An 18112-nucleotide genomic window follows, 5' to 3' on the forward strand; every position below is an offset into this window, starting at 1 on the left:
AACCCCAGCATGATCTGAATCTGGGGGAAGGTCATCATTTCACAGTGTGAACTAAGAATTCAAACCAACCTATTTTAGTCCAGAGTAGTTGACCATGGAGGAGTTCACTGTTGTGCACAAAATGTGAAGGTGGAGGAACTCTGAATCTAGGAGGGTCTTCCTGTGCTCCTACTGGCTTCAATGCAGTTCAAGGGCTGATTCTCTGAAATGGATAACTGAGTGAAGGGGAAGGAAAAGCAAGTGCTTCAGAGCAAGGCCCAACCCTGGGAAAAGGCTTACCAGGGCTTGGTGCTTGGTCGTCTGAGTGGTTTATAAATGCCCCGTGGGAAGTTTGGAATTTCAAGACATCTTCCAAGAACATGAGAGCTTCTATCATTTCTACCTTCTCTTCTGTTTTGGACGGAAGAAATCTTGGACCCGTACTTGGAGCAGAGAATTCAGTAACTTCCTCAAGTGCACGTTCAGATTCCACATGTAATTGACAGTATCAACGAGGCTCAATATGTCGATGAATGTCTTCCAAGCTTGGTATTCTCTACAGCTGTCTCCATGCCAGTATTCTTCATTGTAGCAGAACAACTCTCATCAATGTGTTCGCATCTCTCCTCAATCCATGCAGCCAGCTTTTCTGACAGATTCTCTTCGTGTCTCCTATAAAGTCAAATTCTAAATGATTGGGCAAATCTGAAAGTACCTCCGAGACTAACCAGTGAGCTGATGACACGCATTTCTTCCACTGTCTGCTCTTTAAGGTTCTGGAAACTGACCCGTGAACACAGGCCATTGGGCAGCAGCAGGATCTCGAACTTACACAGCTTCCCAAAAAAGAGACCTAAGCCAAGCTCCAAAGAGGGCGACAGCCCATCCATCACACTGATCCACCCACAGGGCTCTGCCCAGTTTCCATGGATCCACAGGCCACAACAAACCTCATGGAACAAACGAACATTCCACCTGGAATTAAACCGGCAACTGCCATCCCCAAAGGTGGCTGCAACTTGTCAGTGTTGGGGGAGGGGCTGTATGAGACAAGAGGTTCTAAAGGTAAATGTGATTCTATCCACTAGCGTCCCATGGGCTTTTCTCTTCCCTCTTTCCTTTTATTCAGATCTGTACGCACAGTACAAACGGAGGGAAGTGTGTCCAATTATAGTTGATGATTTCACACGTCTTTAAACTTTCTAACAGTTCACAGTACACAGAGACCCACTAAAGGAGACTTATGTTCCTATAATATCCGTACACCCGGAACACATATGCGTCGCCTGATTTCTGCTGAAACACCCGCACTCTCAGGACATGGATCCATTTATTTCATGGGGGCTGAAATTCCTACAAATGAAACCAATCCCAATGTGCAATTTACTGTCTGTCTCTTTTGCCCTTAGAACACTTTTGCAGAGCTACTTGTCTTTGTTATAGGCTTATGCCATTTCTTCTCTACGTAGGGTATAATATGGCATACATTCAATCTGTTGGGAGACATGCAAATTTATATCACGGACTATAAATCCATTTTATTCCAAATAGGCATTTGAATTAGGTCACGATATGCTCTTATGAATCAATATTTATGAATATTAATGCACGCATCTGTTTTCTGAATACAAGTGTGTTGAGTACATGCAAGCTGTGATATTGGGTCGATGAGTGCTGAATGATTCTTGACATCACCTTGAGTACTTTCTTGAGAATATTCATGGTTCCATTGTTTTATGTCAGCCAACCGTGCCCTTTTGGTGCTTGTTTGTTTGTTTGATTGTTTGTTTGTTTGCTTCTTGTTTGTTTTGCAAACACATTAGGCCATGCATCACTCCGTTCACTTAAGAGAGTCATATAAGCAGATTCACTTAAGATAGTGCTTACAATCATCTATGATTTCCTGCTTCACTCTCCCATATATAGGGTTTTGATGTCCTCTTGCTTTCTTCTTGTTTATTCTCTGCAACTCATGCTCCTCTTGCATTTCCAATAATAGTCTTCTTCTTTCCATTTCATCTTGCTGCTTTTCTAATCAGCGAAGAATTCTCAATCATTCTTTTAGGATAAGTTTTGAACTGCTGAATTCTTTTAAGATGTGCCGGTCTGTGGAATTCTCTAGCTTTGCCGTTATTAAAAATGGCGGTCATGTGGCATAGGCTACCCTAGATGGCAGCATTTCCCCATTCAGGATATGGTCTAAATCCTGGCACTTCTCCCTTTCCTGAAATATTACTGCTGAGATACAAGCTGAAAGCGCTCTGGAGGTTCCCTTGTGATTATGTTGCTTTCCTCAAAGTGCATTTTTTTCATTTTTTTTCCTCCAGGTGCATTTTAAATCACATGGATGCTCATGAACTTTGTTGATTAGAATCATCTGGCTGCTGGTAAGTCTATTGGGATTTCAATTCCGTTGGATGCTGTGTACTTCCTGAATTCATATACATGATTCTATCTTGGTTTTCAGGAAGGTTCAGTCAAATTTATCTACAGATATCTTTTCAGAATTTTTTTTTTTACCTCTTGCTTTTCCATCTGGGACTCTTATGAATCCTAGTCTTACATGCTTTACTTAACCCAGGACTCAACAGCAATGTTTTCATTGTATTCAACTTGCTTATCTATGTCTGCTTCTGACTTAGGGATTTCTGTTCCCCTGTATTCACATTCATTCACGTGTCCCTCTGCATTATCTAGTCAACTTAGGACTGAATTTAACCCTGATATTATCCCATCCATTGAGATTTCTGATATAATTTGGCTCGTCTTTAGACTTTATCTTCCACATTTCTGGTATTCTGATTTTGTGATTCTGAGACACGGTTGTGCTTCAGTGTTTCCCTCATCTCCGTTTTCAATACTAGCCCTGGTAGCATTTTGCAGTCTAGTTGTTTGAAAGCTTATCTTTTGGGCCTTCAATCCCTATGGAACTGAAAATGGTACTTCCTGTTTCTTTTACTGTACTTCTACATTTCAACTGGTCAAGTAATATCAGGCATCTAATGTAGACTTCAAGGGCTTTATTAAGTGAAAAGTTTAGATCCTTGGCTCTATGCAATTCCATGGGATTACTGTGAGGACAATTTCTCCTAGACACTGATGCCATGTCCTGTTCCTGTGTGTGTTGTCTGGTATATCTCCAATTGCTGGTGTTGCCTTTGCTGTGATGAACAACCCGTACTATTTCGATTAGCATAACCTCATTTTGATTACGCTTATCTCACAATTCTGAACGTGCGCAGGACACTTTCTCTTGTGGAAATGAAGCTTCAAAAAGTTCTCAGCTCTGCATTCTTCTCTATGTCACTTTGGAGTGTTTCCTAAACAGCAAACTGAGAGTGCGCTTGTGCTTTGTAGTGCCACGGGAATGTCCCAATGAAACCAGTGCTTCCCAGAGCTTCTCTGTCTACTGAAACACCAGTGGAAGCACATCCATGGATGTCACACATCAGGGCCTGCTGGAATGATCCCGCAGACCGACCTTGGTGTCCTCGGTGCCGTACCGTGCCATCCAAAATGTAGCAGCTTCATTCTGGAGATAATGCTGAAGGAAATGCTTCAACTTCTCATGCTGTGGACTTGGACCACTCTTCCTTGTCCTCTCATTCTTGTGGCACAGGTGCACGAAGACAACCACAGAGCTGTTGTGCATCCTGTGCCTCAAACCAAACCATAATCCCAGCCCAGGTTATGAATGTAGCAGATCCTAAGGCTTTTCATTCTGATATCAAAACCAAGGCCCCCTGGATCCTTCAGACCAAATGCACGATATCTCTGATTCAGCCCCACACGTGCTCTATTGGCAAAATGCCAAATTGTTCCCTGGTCTTGCAGATGCACTGGGTGTGGCCATGGGACATATCGATAATCTCAACCTCGCGCGCCAGTGTGGTTGCTTTCTCATTGGGGTCACAGGTCGGTTTGCTCTCTTGATAGGACCCACCACATCCCACAACGCACTCCAGGTCCCTGAGACACAGCGTGTGCCATCATCCGTAGCCCTATCCCTCCCTGACCGCTGACTCTGCTACCTCAAATTTGGAAGCTCAGATCTTGGTCTCAGAATCAAGTGTGGGGATATTTTGCGCTGGTTTCTTTGAGTTCTGTCAGCCAAGCATCTGCTGTGCACTCTTCTAACACTCAGCGCATCACCTTCAATCCCATGTCTCCTGTCCGCTTGAGAGTGTGCGTCCAAGTTAAAGAGAGTTTCACCTTTACTGTTCCATCAACAGGGCTCAGACCATGCACTGGTATCCATTCCCTGCTTTTCCTTCTCCTGCTTCCAGGTGTTCTGAGGCCTCATCCTGTCTTTGGAAGTAACAGAACTCTCTTCGGCAAGTGTCCTATGCCAAGGGCTGGGTGAGTGGATGTTTCCATTGCTGTGTACATGGGAGCGAGTGAGCGCAGTTTGCACTGCTTCTCTGCCAACTGGGCATCGATGAATCAACACTTTCCAGATACACTTCCCAGATATGTGATTTTTGTTTACCTCTTTGTTTCTATACAGCCGTGGTGGGACGGATTGTCCAAAGACTCCAGTTTTGACATTGTGTTGATATCTCATTTGCAGTCTTTAAAAAGTTTAATAGAATTGATTTCCATGTTTTGGGAGCTATACGAAAATGAAGTTAGTTTTTGAAACATACTAAATCGACCTAGAAGCCAGACTTGTCAATTTCGGTAACATTTTGTCAGCTCTAAGGAAAACATAGACAGATAGAATGCAAAGTAGCAGTCCAAACTGTAAAAGGGGTCATGTCAACTCTTTCCTGTTGAAGCCTCCGAAACCAACAGGAATCATGAAATATCTATTGGAAACAGGAAGTAACCCCCAACCTTGGATTCACTTGTGCATGTGGTGCCCTTTACTCCCAATGACACCTACTGGCCAATGTTGGCATTTCAAGGGGTAACATCCCTCTCTAGGAAAATACAAGAGAAAACAAACCAAATATATACATTTAGGCTTGAATCCAAAAGCACCTAGAGGCATTATAGCTTTGAGAACCGTGCTGCAACTATGCTAGGCTATTGAGAACCAGGTGTTCTTCTATCAGTGATGAGAACGCTTAATCATCCGATCATGTTGGGTAAAGCAATTTAACGCAGCCGAGTCTGCACCCCCATGATATAGTGCCCCCGGGGGCTTGACTCAAGTGAAAGACGGTCCACATAAGCTGTGTCTTTAATGTCATTGGCGACTTTTACAGTTCAGTTCACTATCTGACTTATAGTATTTACCTATACTGTCTTGAAAGACTGAGGCCTGATACATATTCAAGTTCAGTCAAAGATTCCCCTCACTTACCACACTCCCTTCACCCCAGAGAAGACACAAACCCAGCATTTGCTGAATCTAGCGGAAGTCCATCGTTTCTTTGTGTGAGCTAAGTATTCAATTCCTATCTATTTCAGTCGAGACTATTTGAACTTTAAAGAGTTCACTGTTGTTCACAGTGTGAAGCTGGAGGAACTCTGATTCGAGGAGGGGCATGCCCTTCTCGTACTGGCTTCATTGCAGCTCAGGTACTGATCCTTCAAAATGGATGCCTGAGTGGAGGTGAGGGAAGAGCTTTACTTGATTGCTTGGCGCATACCAGGGAAAAGGCTTACCTGGGCTTGGTGCACTTTGGTCTGAATGGCTTGGAAATGCCCCTTGGGACGTGTGGATTCTCAAGAACTCTTCCAAGAACATGAGCATTTTGATCACCTCTGCCATCTCTTCTCTTTTAGATGTCAGGGATCTTGGACCCGTTCTTGGAGCAGGGAATTGAGGAACTTCCTCAAGTCCACGTTGGCACTCCGTATGTTTCTGCCAGTATCAGCGAGGTTCAATATGTCTCATGAATGTCTTTTGAGCCTGGTATACTCTACAGCTGTCTCCAGGCCAGTATTCTCCTTTGTAGCAGAACATCTCATCAATGTGTTCGCATCTCTCCTCAATCCGTGCAGCCAGCTTTTCGGCCAGCTTCTCTTCGTGTCTCCCATAAAGTTGACTTCAACAGGACGGGGCAAGTCTGAAATTACCTCGGAGTCTCACCAGTAAGCTGATGACAGGCAGATCTTTCACTGTCTGCCCTTTCAGGTTCTGGAAACTGACCCGTGAACTCAGGTCTTTGGGCAGCAGCAGTATCTCGAACTTACACAGCTTCCCGGACCAAACACCTAAGCCAAGCTCCACAGAGGGTGGCAGCCCCTCCATCACACTGATCCACCCGCTGAACTCTGCCCGGTTACCTAGGATCCACCGGCCACAACAAGCCTCGCGTTACACACCAACATTCCACCTGGAATCCAACCGGTAACTGCCATCCCCAATGGCTGCCGCATCTTGTCAGTGTTGGGGGAGGGGCTGCATCCGACGAGAGGTTCCTTAGCTAAATGTGATTCTACACACTAGCGTCCCATGTGCCTTTGTTCTTCCCTCTTTCCTTTTCTTCAGATCTGTATGCACAGTACCAACGGAGGGAAGTGTGTCCATTTTCAGTTGATGGTTTCACACGTCTTTCAACTTTCTAACATTTCACAGTACACAGAGACCCACTAAAGGAGACTTATGTTCCTATAATATCCGTACACCCGGAATACATATGCGTCGCCTGATTTCTGCTGAAACACCCGCACTCTCAGGACATGGATCCATTGGTTTCATGGGGGCTGAAATTCCTAGAAATGAAACCAACCCCAATGTGCACTTTATATTCTGTCTCTTTTGCTCTTAGTACACTTTTACAGAGCTACATTTTGTTATAGTCTTACGCCATTTCTCTTTGACGTAGGGTAGAATATGGCATTCATTCATCCTGTTGGAAAACTTGCAAGTCTATATCACAGACTAGGAATCCATTGACTCCAAATCGGAATTTGAGTTAGGGTTAGAGTTAGGGTTGGGGTTAGGCTTAGTGTTTAACTTTAGGGTTAGGATTAGGGTTTGGGTTAGGGTTTAGTGTTAGAATTAGTGTTAGGTTTACGGTTAGGTTTAGGAGTTTGTGATAGTTTTTGGGTTAGTTTAAGTGTTAGGGTTATGGTTTAGTTTTAGGGTTAGGGTTATGGTTAGTGTTCAGGTTCGGGATAGGGTTAGGTTTAGTGTTTAGGTTACGGTTTAGGCTTCGGGTTAGGGTTACGGTCAGGGTTCGGGTTCGGTTTTCGGTTAGGTTTAGGGTTAGGGTTAGTGTTCAGGTTAGGGTTCGGGTTCGGGTTAGGGTTTGACAAGCATTAGCGCGTGCATCTCTGTGGGCAGTGGAGTGTTTCAAACTGCTTCTCCAATCTTGGTGCACCTGTGCCACCATAAAGATTTGTGGAATATGTTTCCCCAACTCCAGCACACACACGGAGACGTGTTCAGGCATCCTAATTGTGGGGAGGCTCCTCCAAATGACAGCAGCGCCTGGGTTCTAATAGAATCCCTTAGTTTGTAATAAGAGTGTTTCCGTGGTCCGGGATGTGACGGAATTCGTGGGGTTGTGCTTCGAGTCCAAGTAGCAGTGGGTGCCAACTGATCAATTGAGGAAGTACTTAGAGGACTTCTCCCATAAGGGAACACATTAGCCGCCATTCATCTGGGTGGAGTGGGGCTGTACAACTCCCACACACAGAAGAATGTGTTCTGGAATCCTGAGTGCAGGAAAGATCCTGCAACTGATATTAGAGCCTGGGATCTAATTGAATCCCTTTGCTTGTCTTCCCTGATGGTATTCCTAGGCGGGAGTGCAGGGGAACATGTGGTTTGGGCTTCAAAACCAAGTATTTGCGAGTACCTCTCTGTGGTTAGTGGAGGTGTTTTAAATACATCCATAACCTGGGAACACCTGTGCCCCCATAAAGATCCGTGGAGTCTGTTTCAATACCTCCAGCACACACATTAACACTTGCACAGTTATCCTGAGACTTGGCAGCCTCCTCCAACTGACAGCAGCGCCTGGGTTATAATAGAATCATTTAGCTTGTAATATGAGTGTTTCCCTGTTCCGGGATGTGAGGGAAAGCTGGAGGTTGGGCTTCGAGGTCAAGTAGCAGTGAATCCCCCATGATTGATTGAGGAAGTACTTAGAGGACTTCTCCCTAAAGGGAACAACTTTGTACCCATTCATCTGGGTGGAGTGGCGCTGCACAACTCCCCCCCCCACACAAGAATGGGTTCCGGAATCCTGAGTGCAGGGAAGTTCCTCCAACTGACAGCAGCGCCTGGGTTCTAACTGAATCCCTTTGCTTGTCCTCCCTGATGGTATGCCTAGGCGGGAGTGCGGGGGAAAGTGTGATTTGGGCTCCAAAACCAAGTATTTGCTAGTACCTCCCTATGTTTAGTGGAGGTGTTTAAACTACATCCCTAACCTGGGAACACCTGTGTCCCCATAAAGATCTGTGGAGTCTGTTTCCAGACCTCCAGCACACACACGAACAATTGCACAGATATCCTGACAGTGGGCAGCCTCCTCCAACTGACAGCAGGGCCTGGGTTCTAATAAAATCGCTTACCTTGTCTTCCCTGTTTGGTTGCCTGATACGGTGTGCGGGAGGAGGTTGGGGTTGGGCTCTAAAACCAAGTATTAGCGAGTGCTTCTCCATGGGAAGTGGAGGTTATTAACCAAAAACCCACAAACTGGGAATACCTGTGCTCCTTTAAAGATGCGTGGACTCTGTTTCCCCACTTCCAGCACACACATGAAGAAGTGTTCTGGTATCCTGAGTGTGGGGAGGCACCTCCCACTGACAGCAGCATCTGGGATCTAATAGGATCCCTTAGGTTGACTTCCCTGAGTGTTTTCCAAGGACAGGCTGGGAGCGAATGTGGGGGTTGGGCTCTAAAGCCAAGTATTAACCAGTGACTCTCTGTGGGCAGTGGAGGTTTGTAAAGTACATTCCCTCCTTGGGAACACCTGTGCCCCCATAAACTTGCATGGACTATGTATCCCCAACACCATCACACACACAAAGAATTGTTCAGGTATCCTGAGTGTGGGGAGACTTCTCCAACTGACAGCAGCGCCTGGGTTCTAATAGAATCCCTTAGCTTGTCTTCCGTGATGGCATGCCTAGGCTGGAGAGTGGGGGAAAGTGGGGGTTGGGCTTGAAGTCCAAGTAGCAACGAGTGCCCCCGATTTACTGAGGAAGATCTTAGAGGATTTACTCCTAAAGTGGAACACTTGTGCCCCCATTCATCTGCGTGGACTGGGTCTCCACAACTCCCCCACACACAAGGCTGGACTCCGCAATCCTGAGTGTGTGGATGTTCCTCCAACTGACAGCAGCGCCTTCGTTCTAATAGAATAACTCAGCTTGTATTCCCTGAGTGTTTCCCTAGGCCGGGCTGCGAGTGAAATCTGGGGTTTGGGCTTGGAGGCCAAGTAGCAGCTTGTGCCAACAGTTTGACTGAGATAGTATTTAGGGGACACCCCTACCGGGGAACACCTGTGTCACCATTCATCTGCGTGGATTGGAGCTGCACACCTCCCCCACACACAAGACTGTCTCCGGAGTCCTGAGTGTTGGGAAGTTCCTCCAAGTGACAGCAGCACCTGGGTTCAATACAATCCCTTAGCTTGTCTTCCCTGATGGCTTGCCCTGCCAGGAGTGCGGGGGAAATTGGAGGTTGGGCTCTAAAGCGAAGAATTAGCGAGTGCCTATCCATGGGATGTGGAGGTGTTTAACCTACATCCTCTAACCTAGGAATATCTGTGCCCCAAGGAAAATGCGTGGACTCTGTTTCCACACCTCCAGCACACGTGCGAAGAAGTGTTCTGCTTTCCTGAGTGTGGGGAGGCTCCTCCAACTAACAGCAGCACCAGGGATTTAATAGAATTCCTTAGCTTGACTTCCTTGAGTGTTCTCCTAGGCCGGGCTTTGAGCGAAGGTGGGGGTTGGTCTCTAAATCCAAGTAATAGCCAGTGCCTCTCTATGGGCAGTGAAGGTGTTTAAACTACATCATCTACCTGGGAAAAACTGTGCCCCCATAAAGATGCATGGACTCTGTTTCCCCACTTCCAACACACACACGAAGACGTGCTCAGGTATCCTGAGTGTGGGCCGGAACTTTCATGTGACAACAGCGCCTGGGTTCTAATAGAATCCCTTAGCTTGTAGTCCCTGAGTGTTTCCCGAGGCCTGGCTCTGAGGGAAAGCTGGGGATTGGGCTTTGAGGCCAAATAGTAGCGAGTGCCCCCCGATGGACTGTGGAAGTATTTAGATGAATTCTCCCTAAAGGGGAACACCTGTGCCCACGTCAAACTACGTGGGGTGGGTATACACAAAACCCCTCCTCCCACAAGCCTGGCTTCCGGAATCCTGAGTGTGGGAAAGTTCCTCCAACTGACAACAGTGCCAGTGTTCTAGTAGAATCCTTAAGCTTCTCTTCCCTGATGGATTGCATAAGCTGGAGTGCGGTTCAAAGTGGGATTTGGGCTCTAAATCCAAGTATTAGTGAGTGCCTCTCCATGGGAATTGGAGGCGTTTAACCAACAACCCCCAACAAGGGACTACCTGTGCCCCCTGAAATATGCGTGGACTCTGTTTCTCCACCAACAGCACACACACGAAGAAGTTTTCTGGAATCCTGAGCATGGGGAGGCTACTCCAATGACAGCAGCACCTGGGTTCTATTAGAATCCCTGAGCTTGTGTTCCCTGAGTGTTTCCTTAGGCCGGGCCATGAGGGAAAGCTGGGGGTTGGGCTTGGAGGCCAAGTAGCAGCTAGTGCCACCGGAAGGACTGATTAAGTACTTAGAAGACTTCTCCCTATCGGAGAAAACCTGTGCCTCCATTCATGGGCGAGGACTGTGTCTCCACACACCCCCACACAAGGGGGGGTTCCAGAATCCTGAGTGTGGGGAAATTCCTCCAACTGACAGCAGCGCCTGTGTTTTAATAGAATCCCTTAGCTTTTCTTCCCTGATGGTTTGCCTAGACCGGAGTGCGAGGAAAAGTGGACTGTGGGCTCTAAATCCAAGTACTAGCGAGAGCCTTTCCATGCGATGTGGAGGTGTTTAACCTACAACCCTCATCCTGAGAATACCTGTATCCCGCTAAAGATTTGTGAGATTTGTTTCCCTGTCTTCTGTAAACACACGAAGAAGTGTTCTGGTGTCCTGATTTTGTTGAGGCTCCTCCAAATGACACCAAGACCAGGGATCTAACTGTATCTCTTAGGTTGATTTCCCTGTGTGTTTTCCTAGGCCGCAGGGTTAGCGAATGTTGGGGTTGTGCTCTAAATCCAAGTGTTAGCGAGTGCCTCTCTATGGGCAGTGGAGCTATTTAAACAACATACCCAAACTGGGAACACCTGTGCCCTCATAAAGACGCTTGGACAATTTTCCACACCTCCAGCACAGAAAATATGTCATGTTCAGTTATCCAGAGAGTAGGGAGGCTCCTCCAACAGACAGCAGCGCCTGGGTTCTAATAGAATCCCTTAGCTTGTATTCCCTGAGTGATTCCGAGGCCGGGCTTTGAGGGAAAGCTGGGGTTTTGGCTAGGTGGCCAAGTAGCATCGAGTGCTCCCCGATGCAATGAGGAAGTACTTAGAGGACCTCACCCAAACTGGGAACACCTGTGCCCCCATTCATATCCGTTGAGTGGGGCTTCACAAATTCCCCCTCACAAGACGGGGTTCCGATATCCTGAGGGTGGGGAAGTTTTTCCAACTGAGAGCAGTGCCTAGGTTCTAATACAATGCATTTACTTGTCTTCAATGATGGCTTGCCAAGGGTGGAGTGCGGGGGAATTTGGGGATTGGGCTGTAAATCCAAGTATTAGCAAGTGCTTCTCCATGGGAAGAGGAAATTATTAACCAAAATCCCACAACCTGGGAATACCTGTGCTCCTTGAAATATGCGTTGACACTGTTTCCCCAATTCCAGCACACAAAGACTTGTTCAGGTATCCTGAGTGTGGGGAGTCTCTTCCAAATGACAGCAGCACCTGGGTTCTAATAGAATCCCTTAGATTGTCTTACCTGATGGCATGCCTAGGCTGGAGAGTGGGGGAAAGTGGGGGTTGGGTTTGAAGTCCAAGTAGCAACGAGTGCCCCCGATTTACTGAGGAAGTACTTAGAGGATTTCACGCTAATGTGGAACACCTGTGCCCCCATTCATCTGTGTGGACTGGGTATCCACACCTCCCCCACACACAAGGCTGGGATCCGGAATCCTGAGTGTGTGGAAGTTCCTCCAACTGACAGCAGCCCCTGCGTTCTAATAGAATAACTCAGCTTGACTTCCCTAAGTTTTTTCCTAGACCTAGCAGTGAGCGATGGTGGGGAATGGGCTCTAAAGCCAAGAATAAGCGAGTGCATCTCTGTGGGCAGTGGAGGATTTGAAACTTCTTCCCCAACCTTGGAACACCTGTGCCCCCATAAAGATGCCTGGACTCTGATTCCCCACCTCCAGCACACACACGGAGACGTGCTCAGGTATCCTGATTGTGGGGAGGCTCCTCCAAATGACAGCAGAGCCTGGGTTCTAATAGAATCCCTTAGCTTGTATTCCTTGAGTGTGTCCCTATGCCGGACTGAGAGAGAAATCTGGGAGTTTGGCTTGGAGGCCAAGTAGCAGCAACTGCCCCCCCGATGGAATATGGAATTATTTAGAGGACTTCTCCCTAATGGGAAACAAGTGTGACCCCATTCATCTACTTGGATTGTGGCTCCACATCTCCCCGCCACACAAGGTTGGCTTCCGGAATTCTGAGAGTGGGAAAGTTCCTCCAACTGAGAGCAGTGCCAGTGTTCTAGTAGAATCCTTAAGCTTCTCTTCCCTGATGGATTGCATAAGCTGGAGTGCGGTTCAAAGTGGGATTTGGGCTCTAAATCCAAGTATTAGTGAGTGCCTCTCCATGGGAAGTTGAGGTGTTTAACCAACAACCCCCAACAAGGGAATACCTTTGCCCCCTGGAATATGCGTGGACTCTGTTTCCCCAACTCCAGCACACACACGAGAATGGGTTGAGATTTCCTGAGTGTGGGGAGGCACCTACAACAGACAGCAGGGCCTGGGTTCTAATACAATCCATTAACTTGTATTCACTGATGGCTAGCCTAGGCGGGAGTGCGGGGGAATGTGAGGGTTGGGCTCTAAAACCAAGTATTATTCAGTGCCTCTCCTCGGGATTTGAAGTGGTTTAACCTACAACCAAATATTTGGGAATACCTGTGCCCTCTGAAAGTTGCAAGGACATTGTTTCCCCACCTTCAGCACACACACGATGTGGTGTTCTGGTATCCTGAGTGTGGGGAGGCTCCTGCAACTGACAATAGCACCTGGGATCTAATTGGATCCATTAGATTGACTTCCCTGAGTATTTTCCTTGGCCGGGTTTTGAGCGATGTTATGGGTTGTGCTCTAAAACCAAGTATTAGCGAGTTTCTTTCTTTTGGCAGTGGAGGTGGTTAAAGTATATCCCCAAGCTGGGAACACCTGTGCCCCAATAAAGATGTGTGGACTCAGTTTCCCTAATCCAGCACACACACGATATCTGGCTCAGATGTTTTGAGTGTGGGGAGGATCCTCCAACTAACAGCAGCGCCTGGGTTCTAATACATTTACTTGTGTTCAATAATGGCTTGTCAAGGGCGGAGTGTGGGGGAAATTGGGGGTTGGGCTGCAAATCCAAGTATTAGCGAGGGCTTCGCCATGGGAAGGGGAAATTATTCACGAAAATCCCACAACTTGGGAATACCTGTGCCCCCTGAAAAATGCGTGGGATCTGCTTCCCCACCTCCAGCACACACAAGAAGAATTGTTCTGGGGTTCTGAGTGTGGGGAGGTTCCTCCAACAGACAGCAGCACCTGGCTTTTAATAGAATCCCTTAGCTTGACTTCCCTAAGTGTTTTCCTAGGCCTAGCAGTAAGCGATGGTGGGGGATGGGCTCTAAATCCAAGTATTAGCGAGTGCATCTCTGAGGGCAGTGGAGGATTTGAAACTTCTTCCCCAACCTGGAACACCTGTGCCCCATAAAGATGCGTGGACACTGGTTCCCCACTCCCAGCACACACACGGAGACGTGCTCACGTATCCTGATTGTGGGGAGGCTCCTCCAAATGACAGCAGCGCCTGGGTTCTAATAGGATCCCTTAGCTTGTATTCCTTGAGTGTGTCCCTATGCCGGGCTGAGAGGGAAATCTGGGAGTTTGGCTTGGAGGCCAAGTAGCAGCAACTGCCCCCCGATGGAATATGGAATTATTTAGAGGACTTCACCCTAATGGGAAACAAGTGTGACCCCATTCACCTACTTGGATTGTGACTCCACATCTCCCTGCCACACAAGGTTGTCTTCCGGTATTCTGAGAGTGGGAAAGTTCCTCCAACTGAAAGCAGTGCCAGTGTTCTATTAGAATCCTTAAGCTTCTCTTCCCTGATGGATTGCATAAGCTGGAGTGTGGTTCAAAGTGGGATTTGGGCTCTAAATCCAAGTATTAGTGAGTGCCTCTCCATGGGAAGTTGAGGTGTTTAAACAACAACCCCCAACAAGGGAATACCTTTGCCCCTGGAATATGCGTGGACACTGTTTCTCCACCAACAGCACACACATGAAGAAGTTTTCTGGAATCCTGAGCATGGGGAGGCTACTCCAAATGACAGCAGCACCTGGGTTCTATTAGGATCCCTTAGCTTGTGTTCCCTGAGTGTTTACATAGGCCAGGCTTTGATCTAATGTGGGGTTCGGTCTCTATAGCTAGGTTTTAGCGAGTGCCTCTCTATGGGCATGGAGGTTTTTAAAAAATACATCCCTAACCTTTAAACACCTGCCCCCCATATAAATGCGTGGTCTCTCTTTCCCCACCTCCAGCACACCCACGAAGAATAGTTCTGGTATACTGAGTGTGGGTAGGCACCTCCAAATGACAGCAGCAACTGGGAACTTATAATATCATTTGGCTTGCTTTCCCTGAGTGTTTCCATTGGCCAGGCTGTGAGCGAAGTTGGGTGTTGGGCACTAAAGTCTAGTAATAGCGAGTGCCTCTCTATGGGCAGTGGAGGTGTTTAAAATACATCCCCAAACTTGGAACAACTGTGCCCCCCAAAAAATGCGTCGACCCAGTTTCCCCACCTCCAGCACACACACGAAGACGGGTTGAGGTTTCCTGAGTGTGGGGAGGCACCTACAACTGACAGCAGGGCCTGGGTTCTAATACAATCCATTAACTTGTTTTCACTGATGGCTAGCCTAGGCGGGAGTGCGGGGGAATGTGAGGGTTGGGCTCTAAAACCAAGTATTATTGAGTGCCTCTCCACGGGATTTGAAGTGGTTTAACCTACAACCAAATATTTGGGAATACCTGTGCCCTCTGAAAGTTGCAAGGACATTGTTTCCCCACCTTCAGCACACACACGATGTGGTGTTCTGGTATCCTGAGTGTGGGGAGACTCCTCCAACTGACAGCAGCACCTGGGATCTAATATAATCCCTATGTTTGACATCATTCAGTGTTTTCCTAGGCCAGGCTCTGAGCCTAGGTGGGGGTTGGGCTCTTAAGCCAAGTATTAGCGTGTGCCTCTATATGTTCAGTGGAGGTGTTTAAACTACATCCAAACCTGGGAACACCTGTGCCCTCATGAAGATGCGTGGACACTCTTTCACCACCTCCAGCACACACACGAAAATGTGTTCAGGTATCCTGAGAGTGGGGAAGATCTTCCAAATGACAGCAGTGCCTGGGTTCCAATAAAACCCCTTAGCTTGTATTTCCTGTGTGTTTCCCTACGCCGGACTGCGAGGGAAAGCTGGGGGTTGGGATTGGAGGCCAAGTAGCATCGAGGGCCTCCAATGGACTGAGGAAATATTTTGAGGAATTCTCCCTAACGTGGAACACCTGTGCCCCCATTCTTCTGCGTGGGGTGTGTCTCCACACATCCCCCACACTAAAGGCTGGATTCCGGATCCTGAGTGTGGGGAAGATTCTCCAACTGACAACAGCGACTGGGTTCTAATACAATCCCTAAGTTTGCCTTCCCTGATGACTTGTCTATGCCAGAGTGCGGGGGAATGTGGGGTTCAGCCTCGACAAACAAGTACAATCGAGTGCCTCTCCACGGGATGTGGAGGTCTTTAAACTGCAATCCACAACCTGTGAATACCTGTGCCCCTTGCAAGATGTGTAGATCTGTTTCCCCACCTCCAGCACACACACGAAGAACTCTTCGGCTATCCTAAGTGTGGGGAGGCTCCTCAAACTGACGGCAGCACCTGGGATCTAATAGAATCACTTGGCTTGACTTCCCTGAGTGTTTCCATAGGCCGGGCTGTGAGCGAAGGTGGGGTTGGACACTAAACCAAAGTAATAGCGAGTGCCTCTCTATGAGCAGTGGAAGTGTTTAACTACATCCCCAACCTGGGAACACCTGTGCCCCCAGAAAGATGCGTGGACTCTGTTTCCCTCCTCCAGCACACACACGGCATTGGGTTCAGATGTCTTGAGTGTGGGGTGGTTCTTCCCACTAACAGCAGCGCCTGGGTTCTAATACAATACCTTAACTAGTCTTCCATGATGTATGAAAAGGCCGGTGTGCGGGGGAAAGTTGGGATTAGGCTCTAAACCAAGTATTAGCGAGAGCCTATCCATGGGATGTGGGTGTTTGACCTACAACCCACAACCGTGGAATAACTGTGCCCCCTGAAAAATGCGTGTGCTATGTTTCCCCACCTCCAGCACACACAGGAAGGAGTGTTCTGTGGTTCTGAGAGTGGGGAGGTTCCTCCAACAGACAGCAGCACCTGGCTTTTAATAGAATCCCTTAGCTTGACTTCCCTAAGTGTTTTCCTAGGCCTAGCAGTAAGCGATGGTGGGGGATGGGCTCTAAATCCAAGTATTAGCGAGTGCATCTCTGAGGGCAGTGGAGGATTTGAAACTTACCTTGGAACACCTGTGCCCCATAAAGATGCCTGGACTCTGATTCCCCACCTCCAGCACACACACGGAGACGTGCTCACGTATCCTGATTGTGGGGAGGCTCCTCCAAATGACAGCAGCGCCTGGGTTCTAATAGGATCCCTTAGCTTGTATTCCTTGAGTGTGTCCCTATGCCGGGCTGAGAGGGAAATCTGGGAGTTTGGCTTGGAGGCCAAGTAGCAGCAACTGCCCCCCGATGGAATATGGAATTATTTAGAGGACTTCTCCCTAATGGGAAACAAGTATGACCCCATTCATTCCTTTGAATTGTGGCTTCCCATCTCCCCACCAAAAAAGGTTGTCTTCCGGAATTCTGAGAGTGGGAAAGTTCCTCCAACTGAGAGCAGTGCCAGTGTTCTAGTAGAATCCTTAAGCTTCTTTTCCCTGATGGATTGCATAAGCTGGAGTGCGGTTCAAAGTGGGATTTGGGCTCTAAATCCAAGTATTAGTGATTGCCTCTCCATGGGAAGTTGAGGTGTTTATCCAAAACCCCCAACAAGGGAATACCTTTGCCCCCTGGAATATGCGTGGACATTGTTTCTCCACCAACAGCACACACACGAAGAAGTTTTCTGGAATCCTGAGCATGGGGAGGCTACTCCAAATGACAGCAGCACCTGGGTTCTATTAGAGTCCCTTAGCTTGTGTTCCCTGAGTGTTTACATAGGCCAGGCTTTGATCTAATGTGGGGTTCGGTCTCTATAGCTAGGTTTTAGCGAGTGCCTCTCTATGGGCATGGAGGTTTTTAAAACTACATCCCTAACCTTTAAACACCTGCCCCCCATATAAATGCGTGGTCTCTCTTTCCCCACCACCAGCACACCCACGAAGAATAGCTCTGGTATACTGAGTGTGGGTAGGCACCTCCAAATGACAGCAGCAACTGGGAACTTATAATATCATTTGGCTTGCTTTCCCTGAGTGTTTCCATTGGCCAGGCTGTGAGCGAAGTTGGGTGTTGGGCACTAAAGTCTAGTAATAGCGAGTGCCTCTCTATGGGCAGTGGAGGTGTTTAAAGTACGTTCCCTCCCTGGGAACACCTGTGCTCCCATACATTTGCGTGGACTATGTATCTCCAACAACAGCACACACACAAATGCTTGTTCAGGTATCCGGAGTATGGGGAGTCCTCTCCAACTGACAGCAGCGCCTGGGTTCTAATAGAATCCCTTAGCTTGTCTTACATGATGGCATGCCTAGGCTGGAGAGTGGGGGAAAGTGGGGGCTGGGTTTGAAGTCCAAGTAGCAACGAGT

At 47.7% G+C, this 18112-nt stretch overlaps 1 long non-coding RNA gene across 1 annotated transcript in view; it reads left to right on the forward strand.

Annotated features, from left to right (window-relative positions):
• Nucleotides 1–3602, forward strand: part of LOC140693260 (uncharacterized) — a 28922-nt gene extending 25320 nt beyond the window's left edge. Inside the window, exons 4-5 of the long non-coding RNA XR_012068984.1 lie at nucleotides 2307–2366; nucleotides 3337–3602. This is a non-coding gene — a long non-coding RNA (uncharacterized lncRNA). The remainder of the gene's footprint in view (nucleotides 1–2306; nucleotides 2367–3336) is intronic.
• The last annotated feature ends 14510 nt before the right edge of the window (nucleotides 3603–18112 follow it).

The sequence above is a fragment of the Vicugna pacos genome, unplaced genomic scaffold (assembly GCF_048564905.1).
Source record: "Vicugna pacos unplaced genomic scaffold, VicPac4 scaffold_19, whole genome shotgun sequence".
In the NCBI taxonomy this organism is placed as follows: domain Eukaryota; kingdom Metazoa; phylum Chordata; class Mammalia; order Artiodactyla; family Camelidae; genus Vicugna; species Vicugna pacos.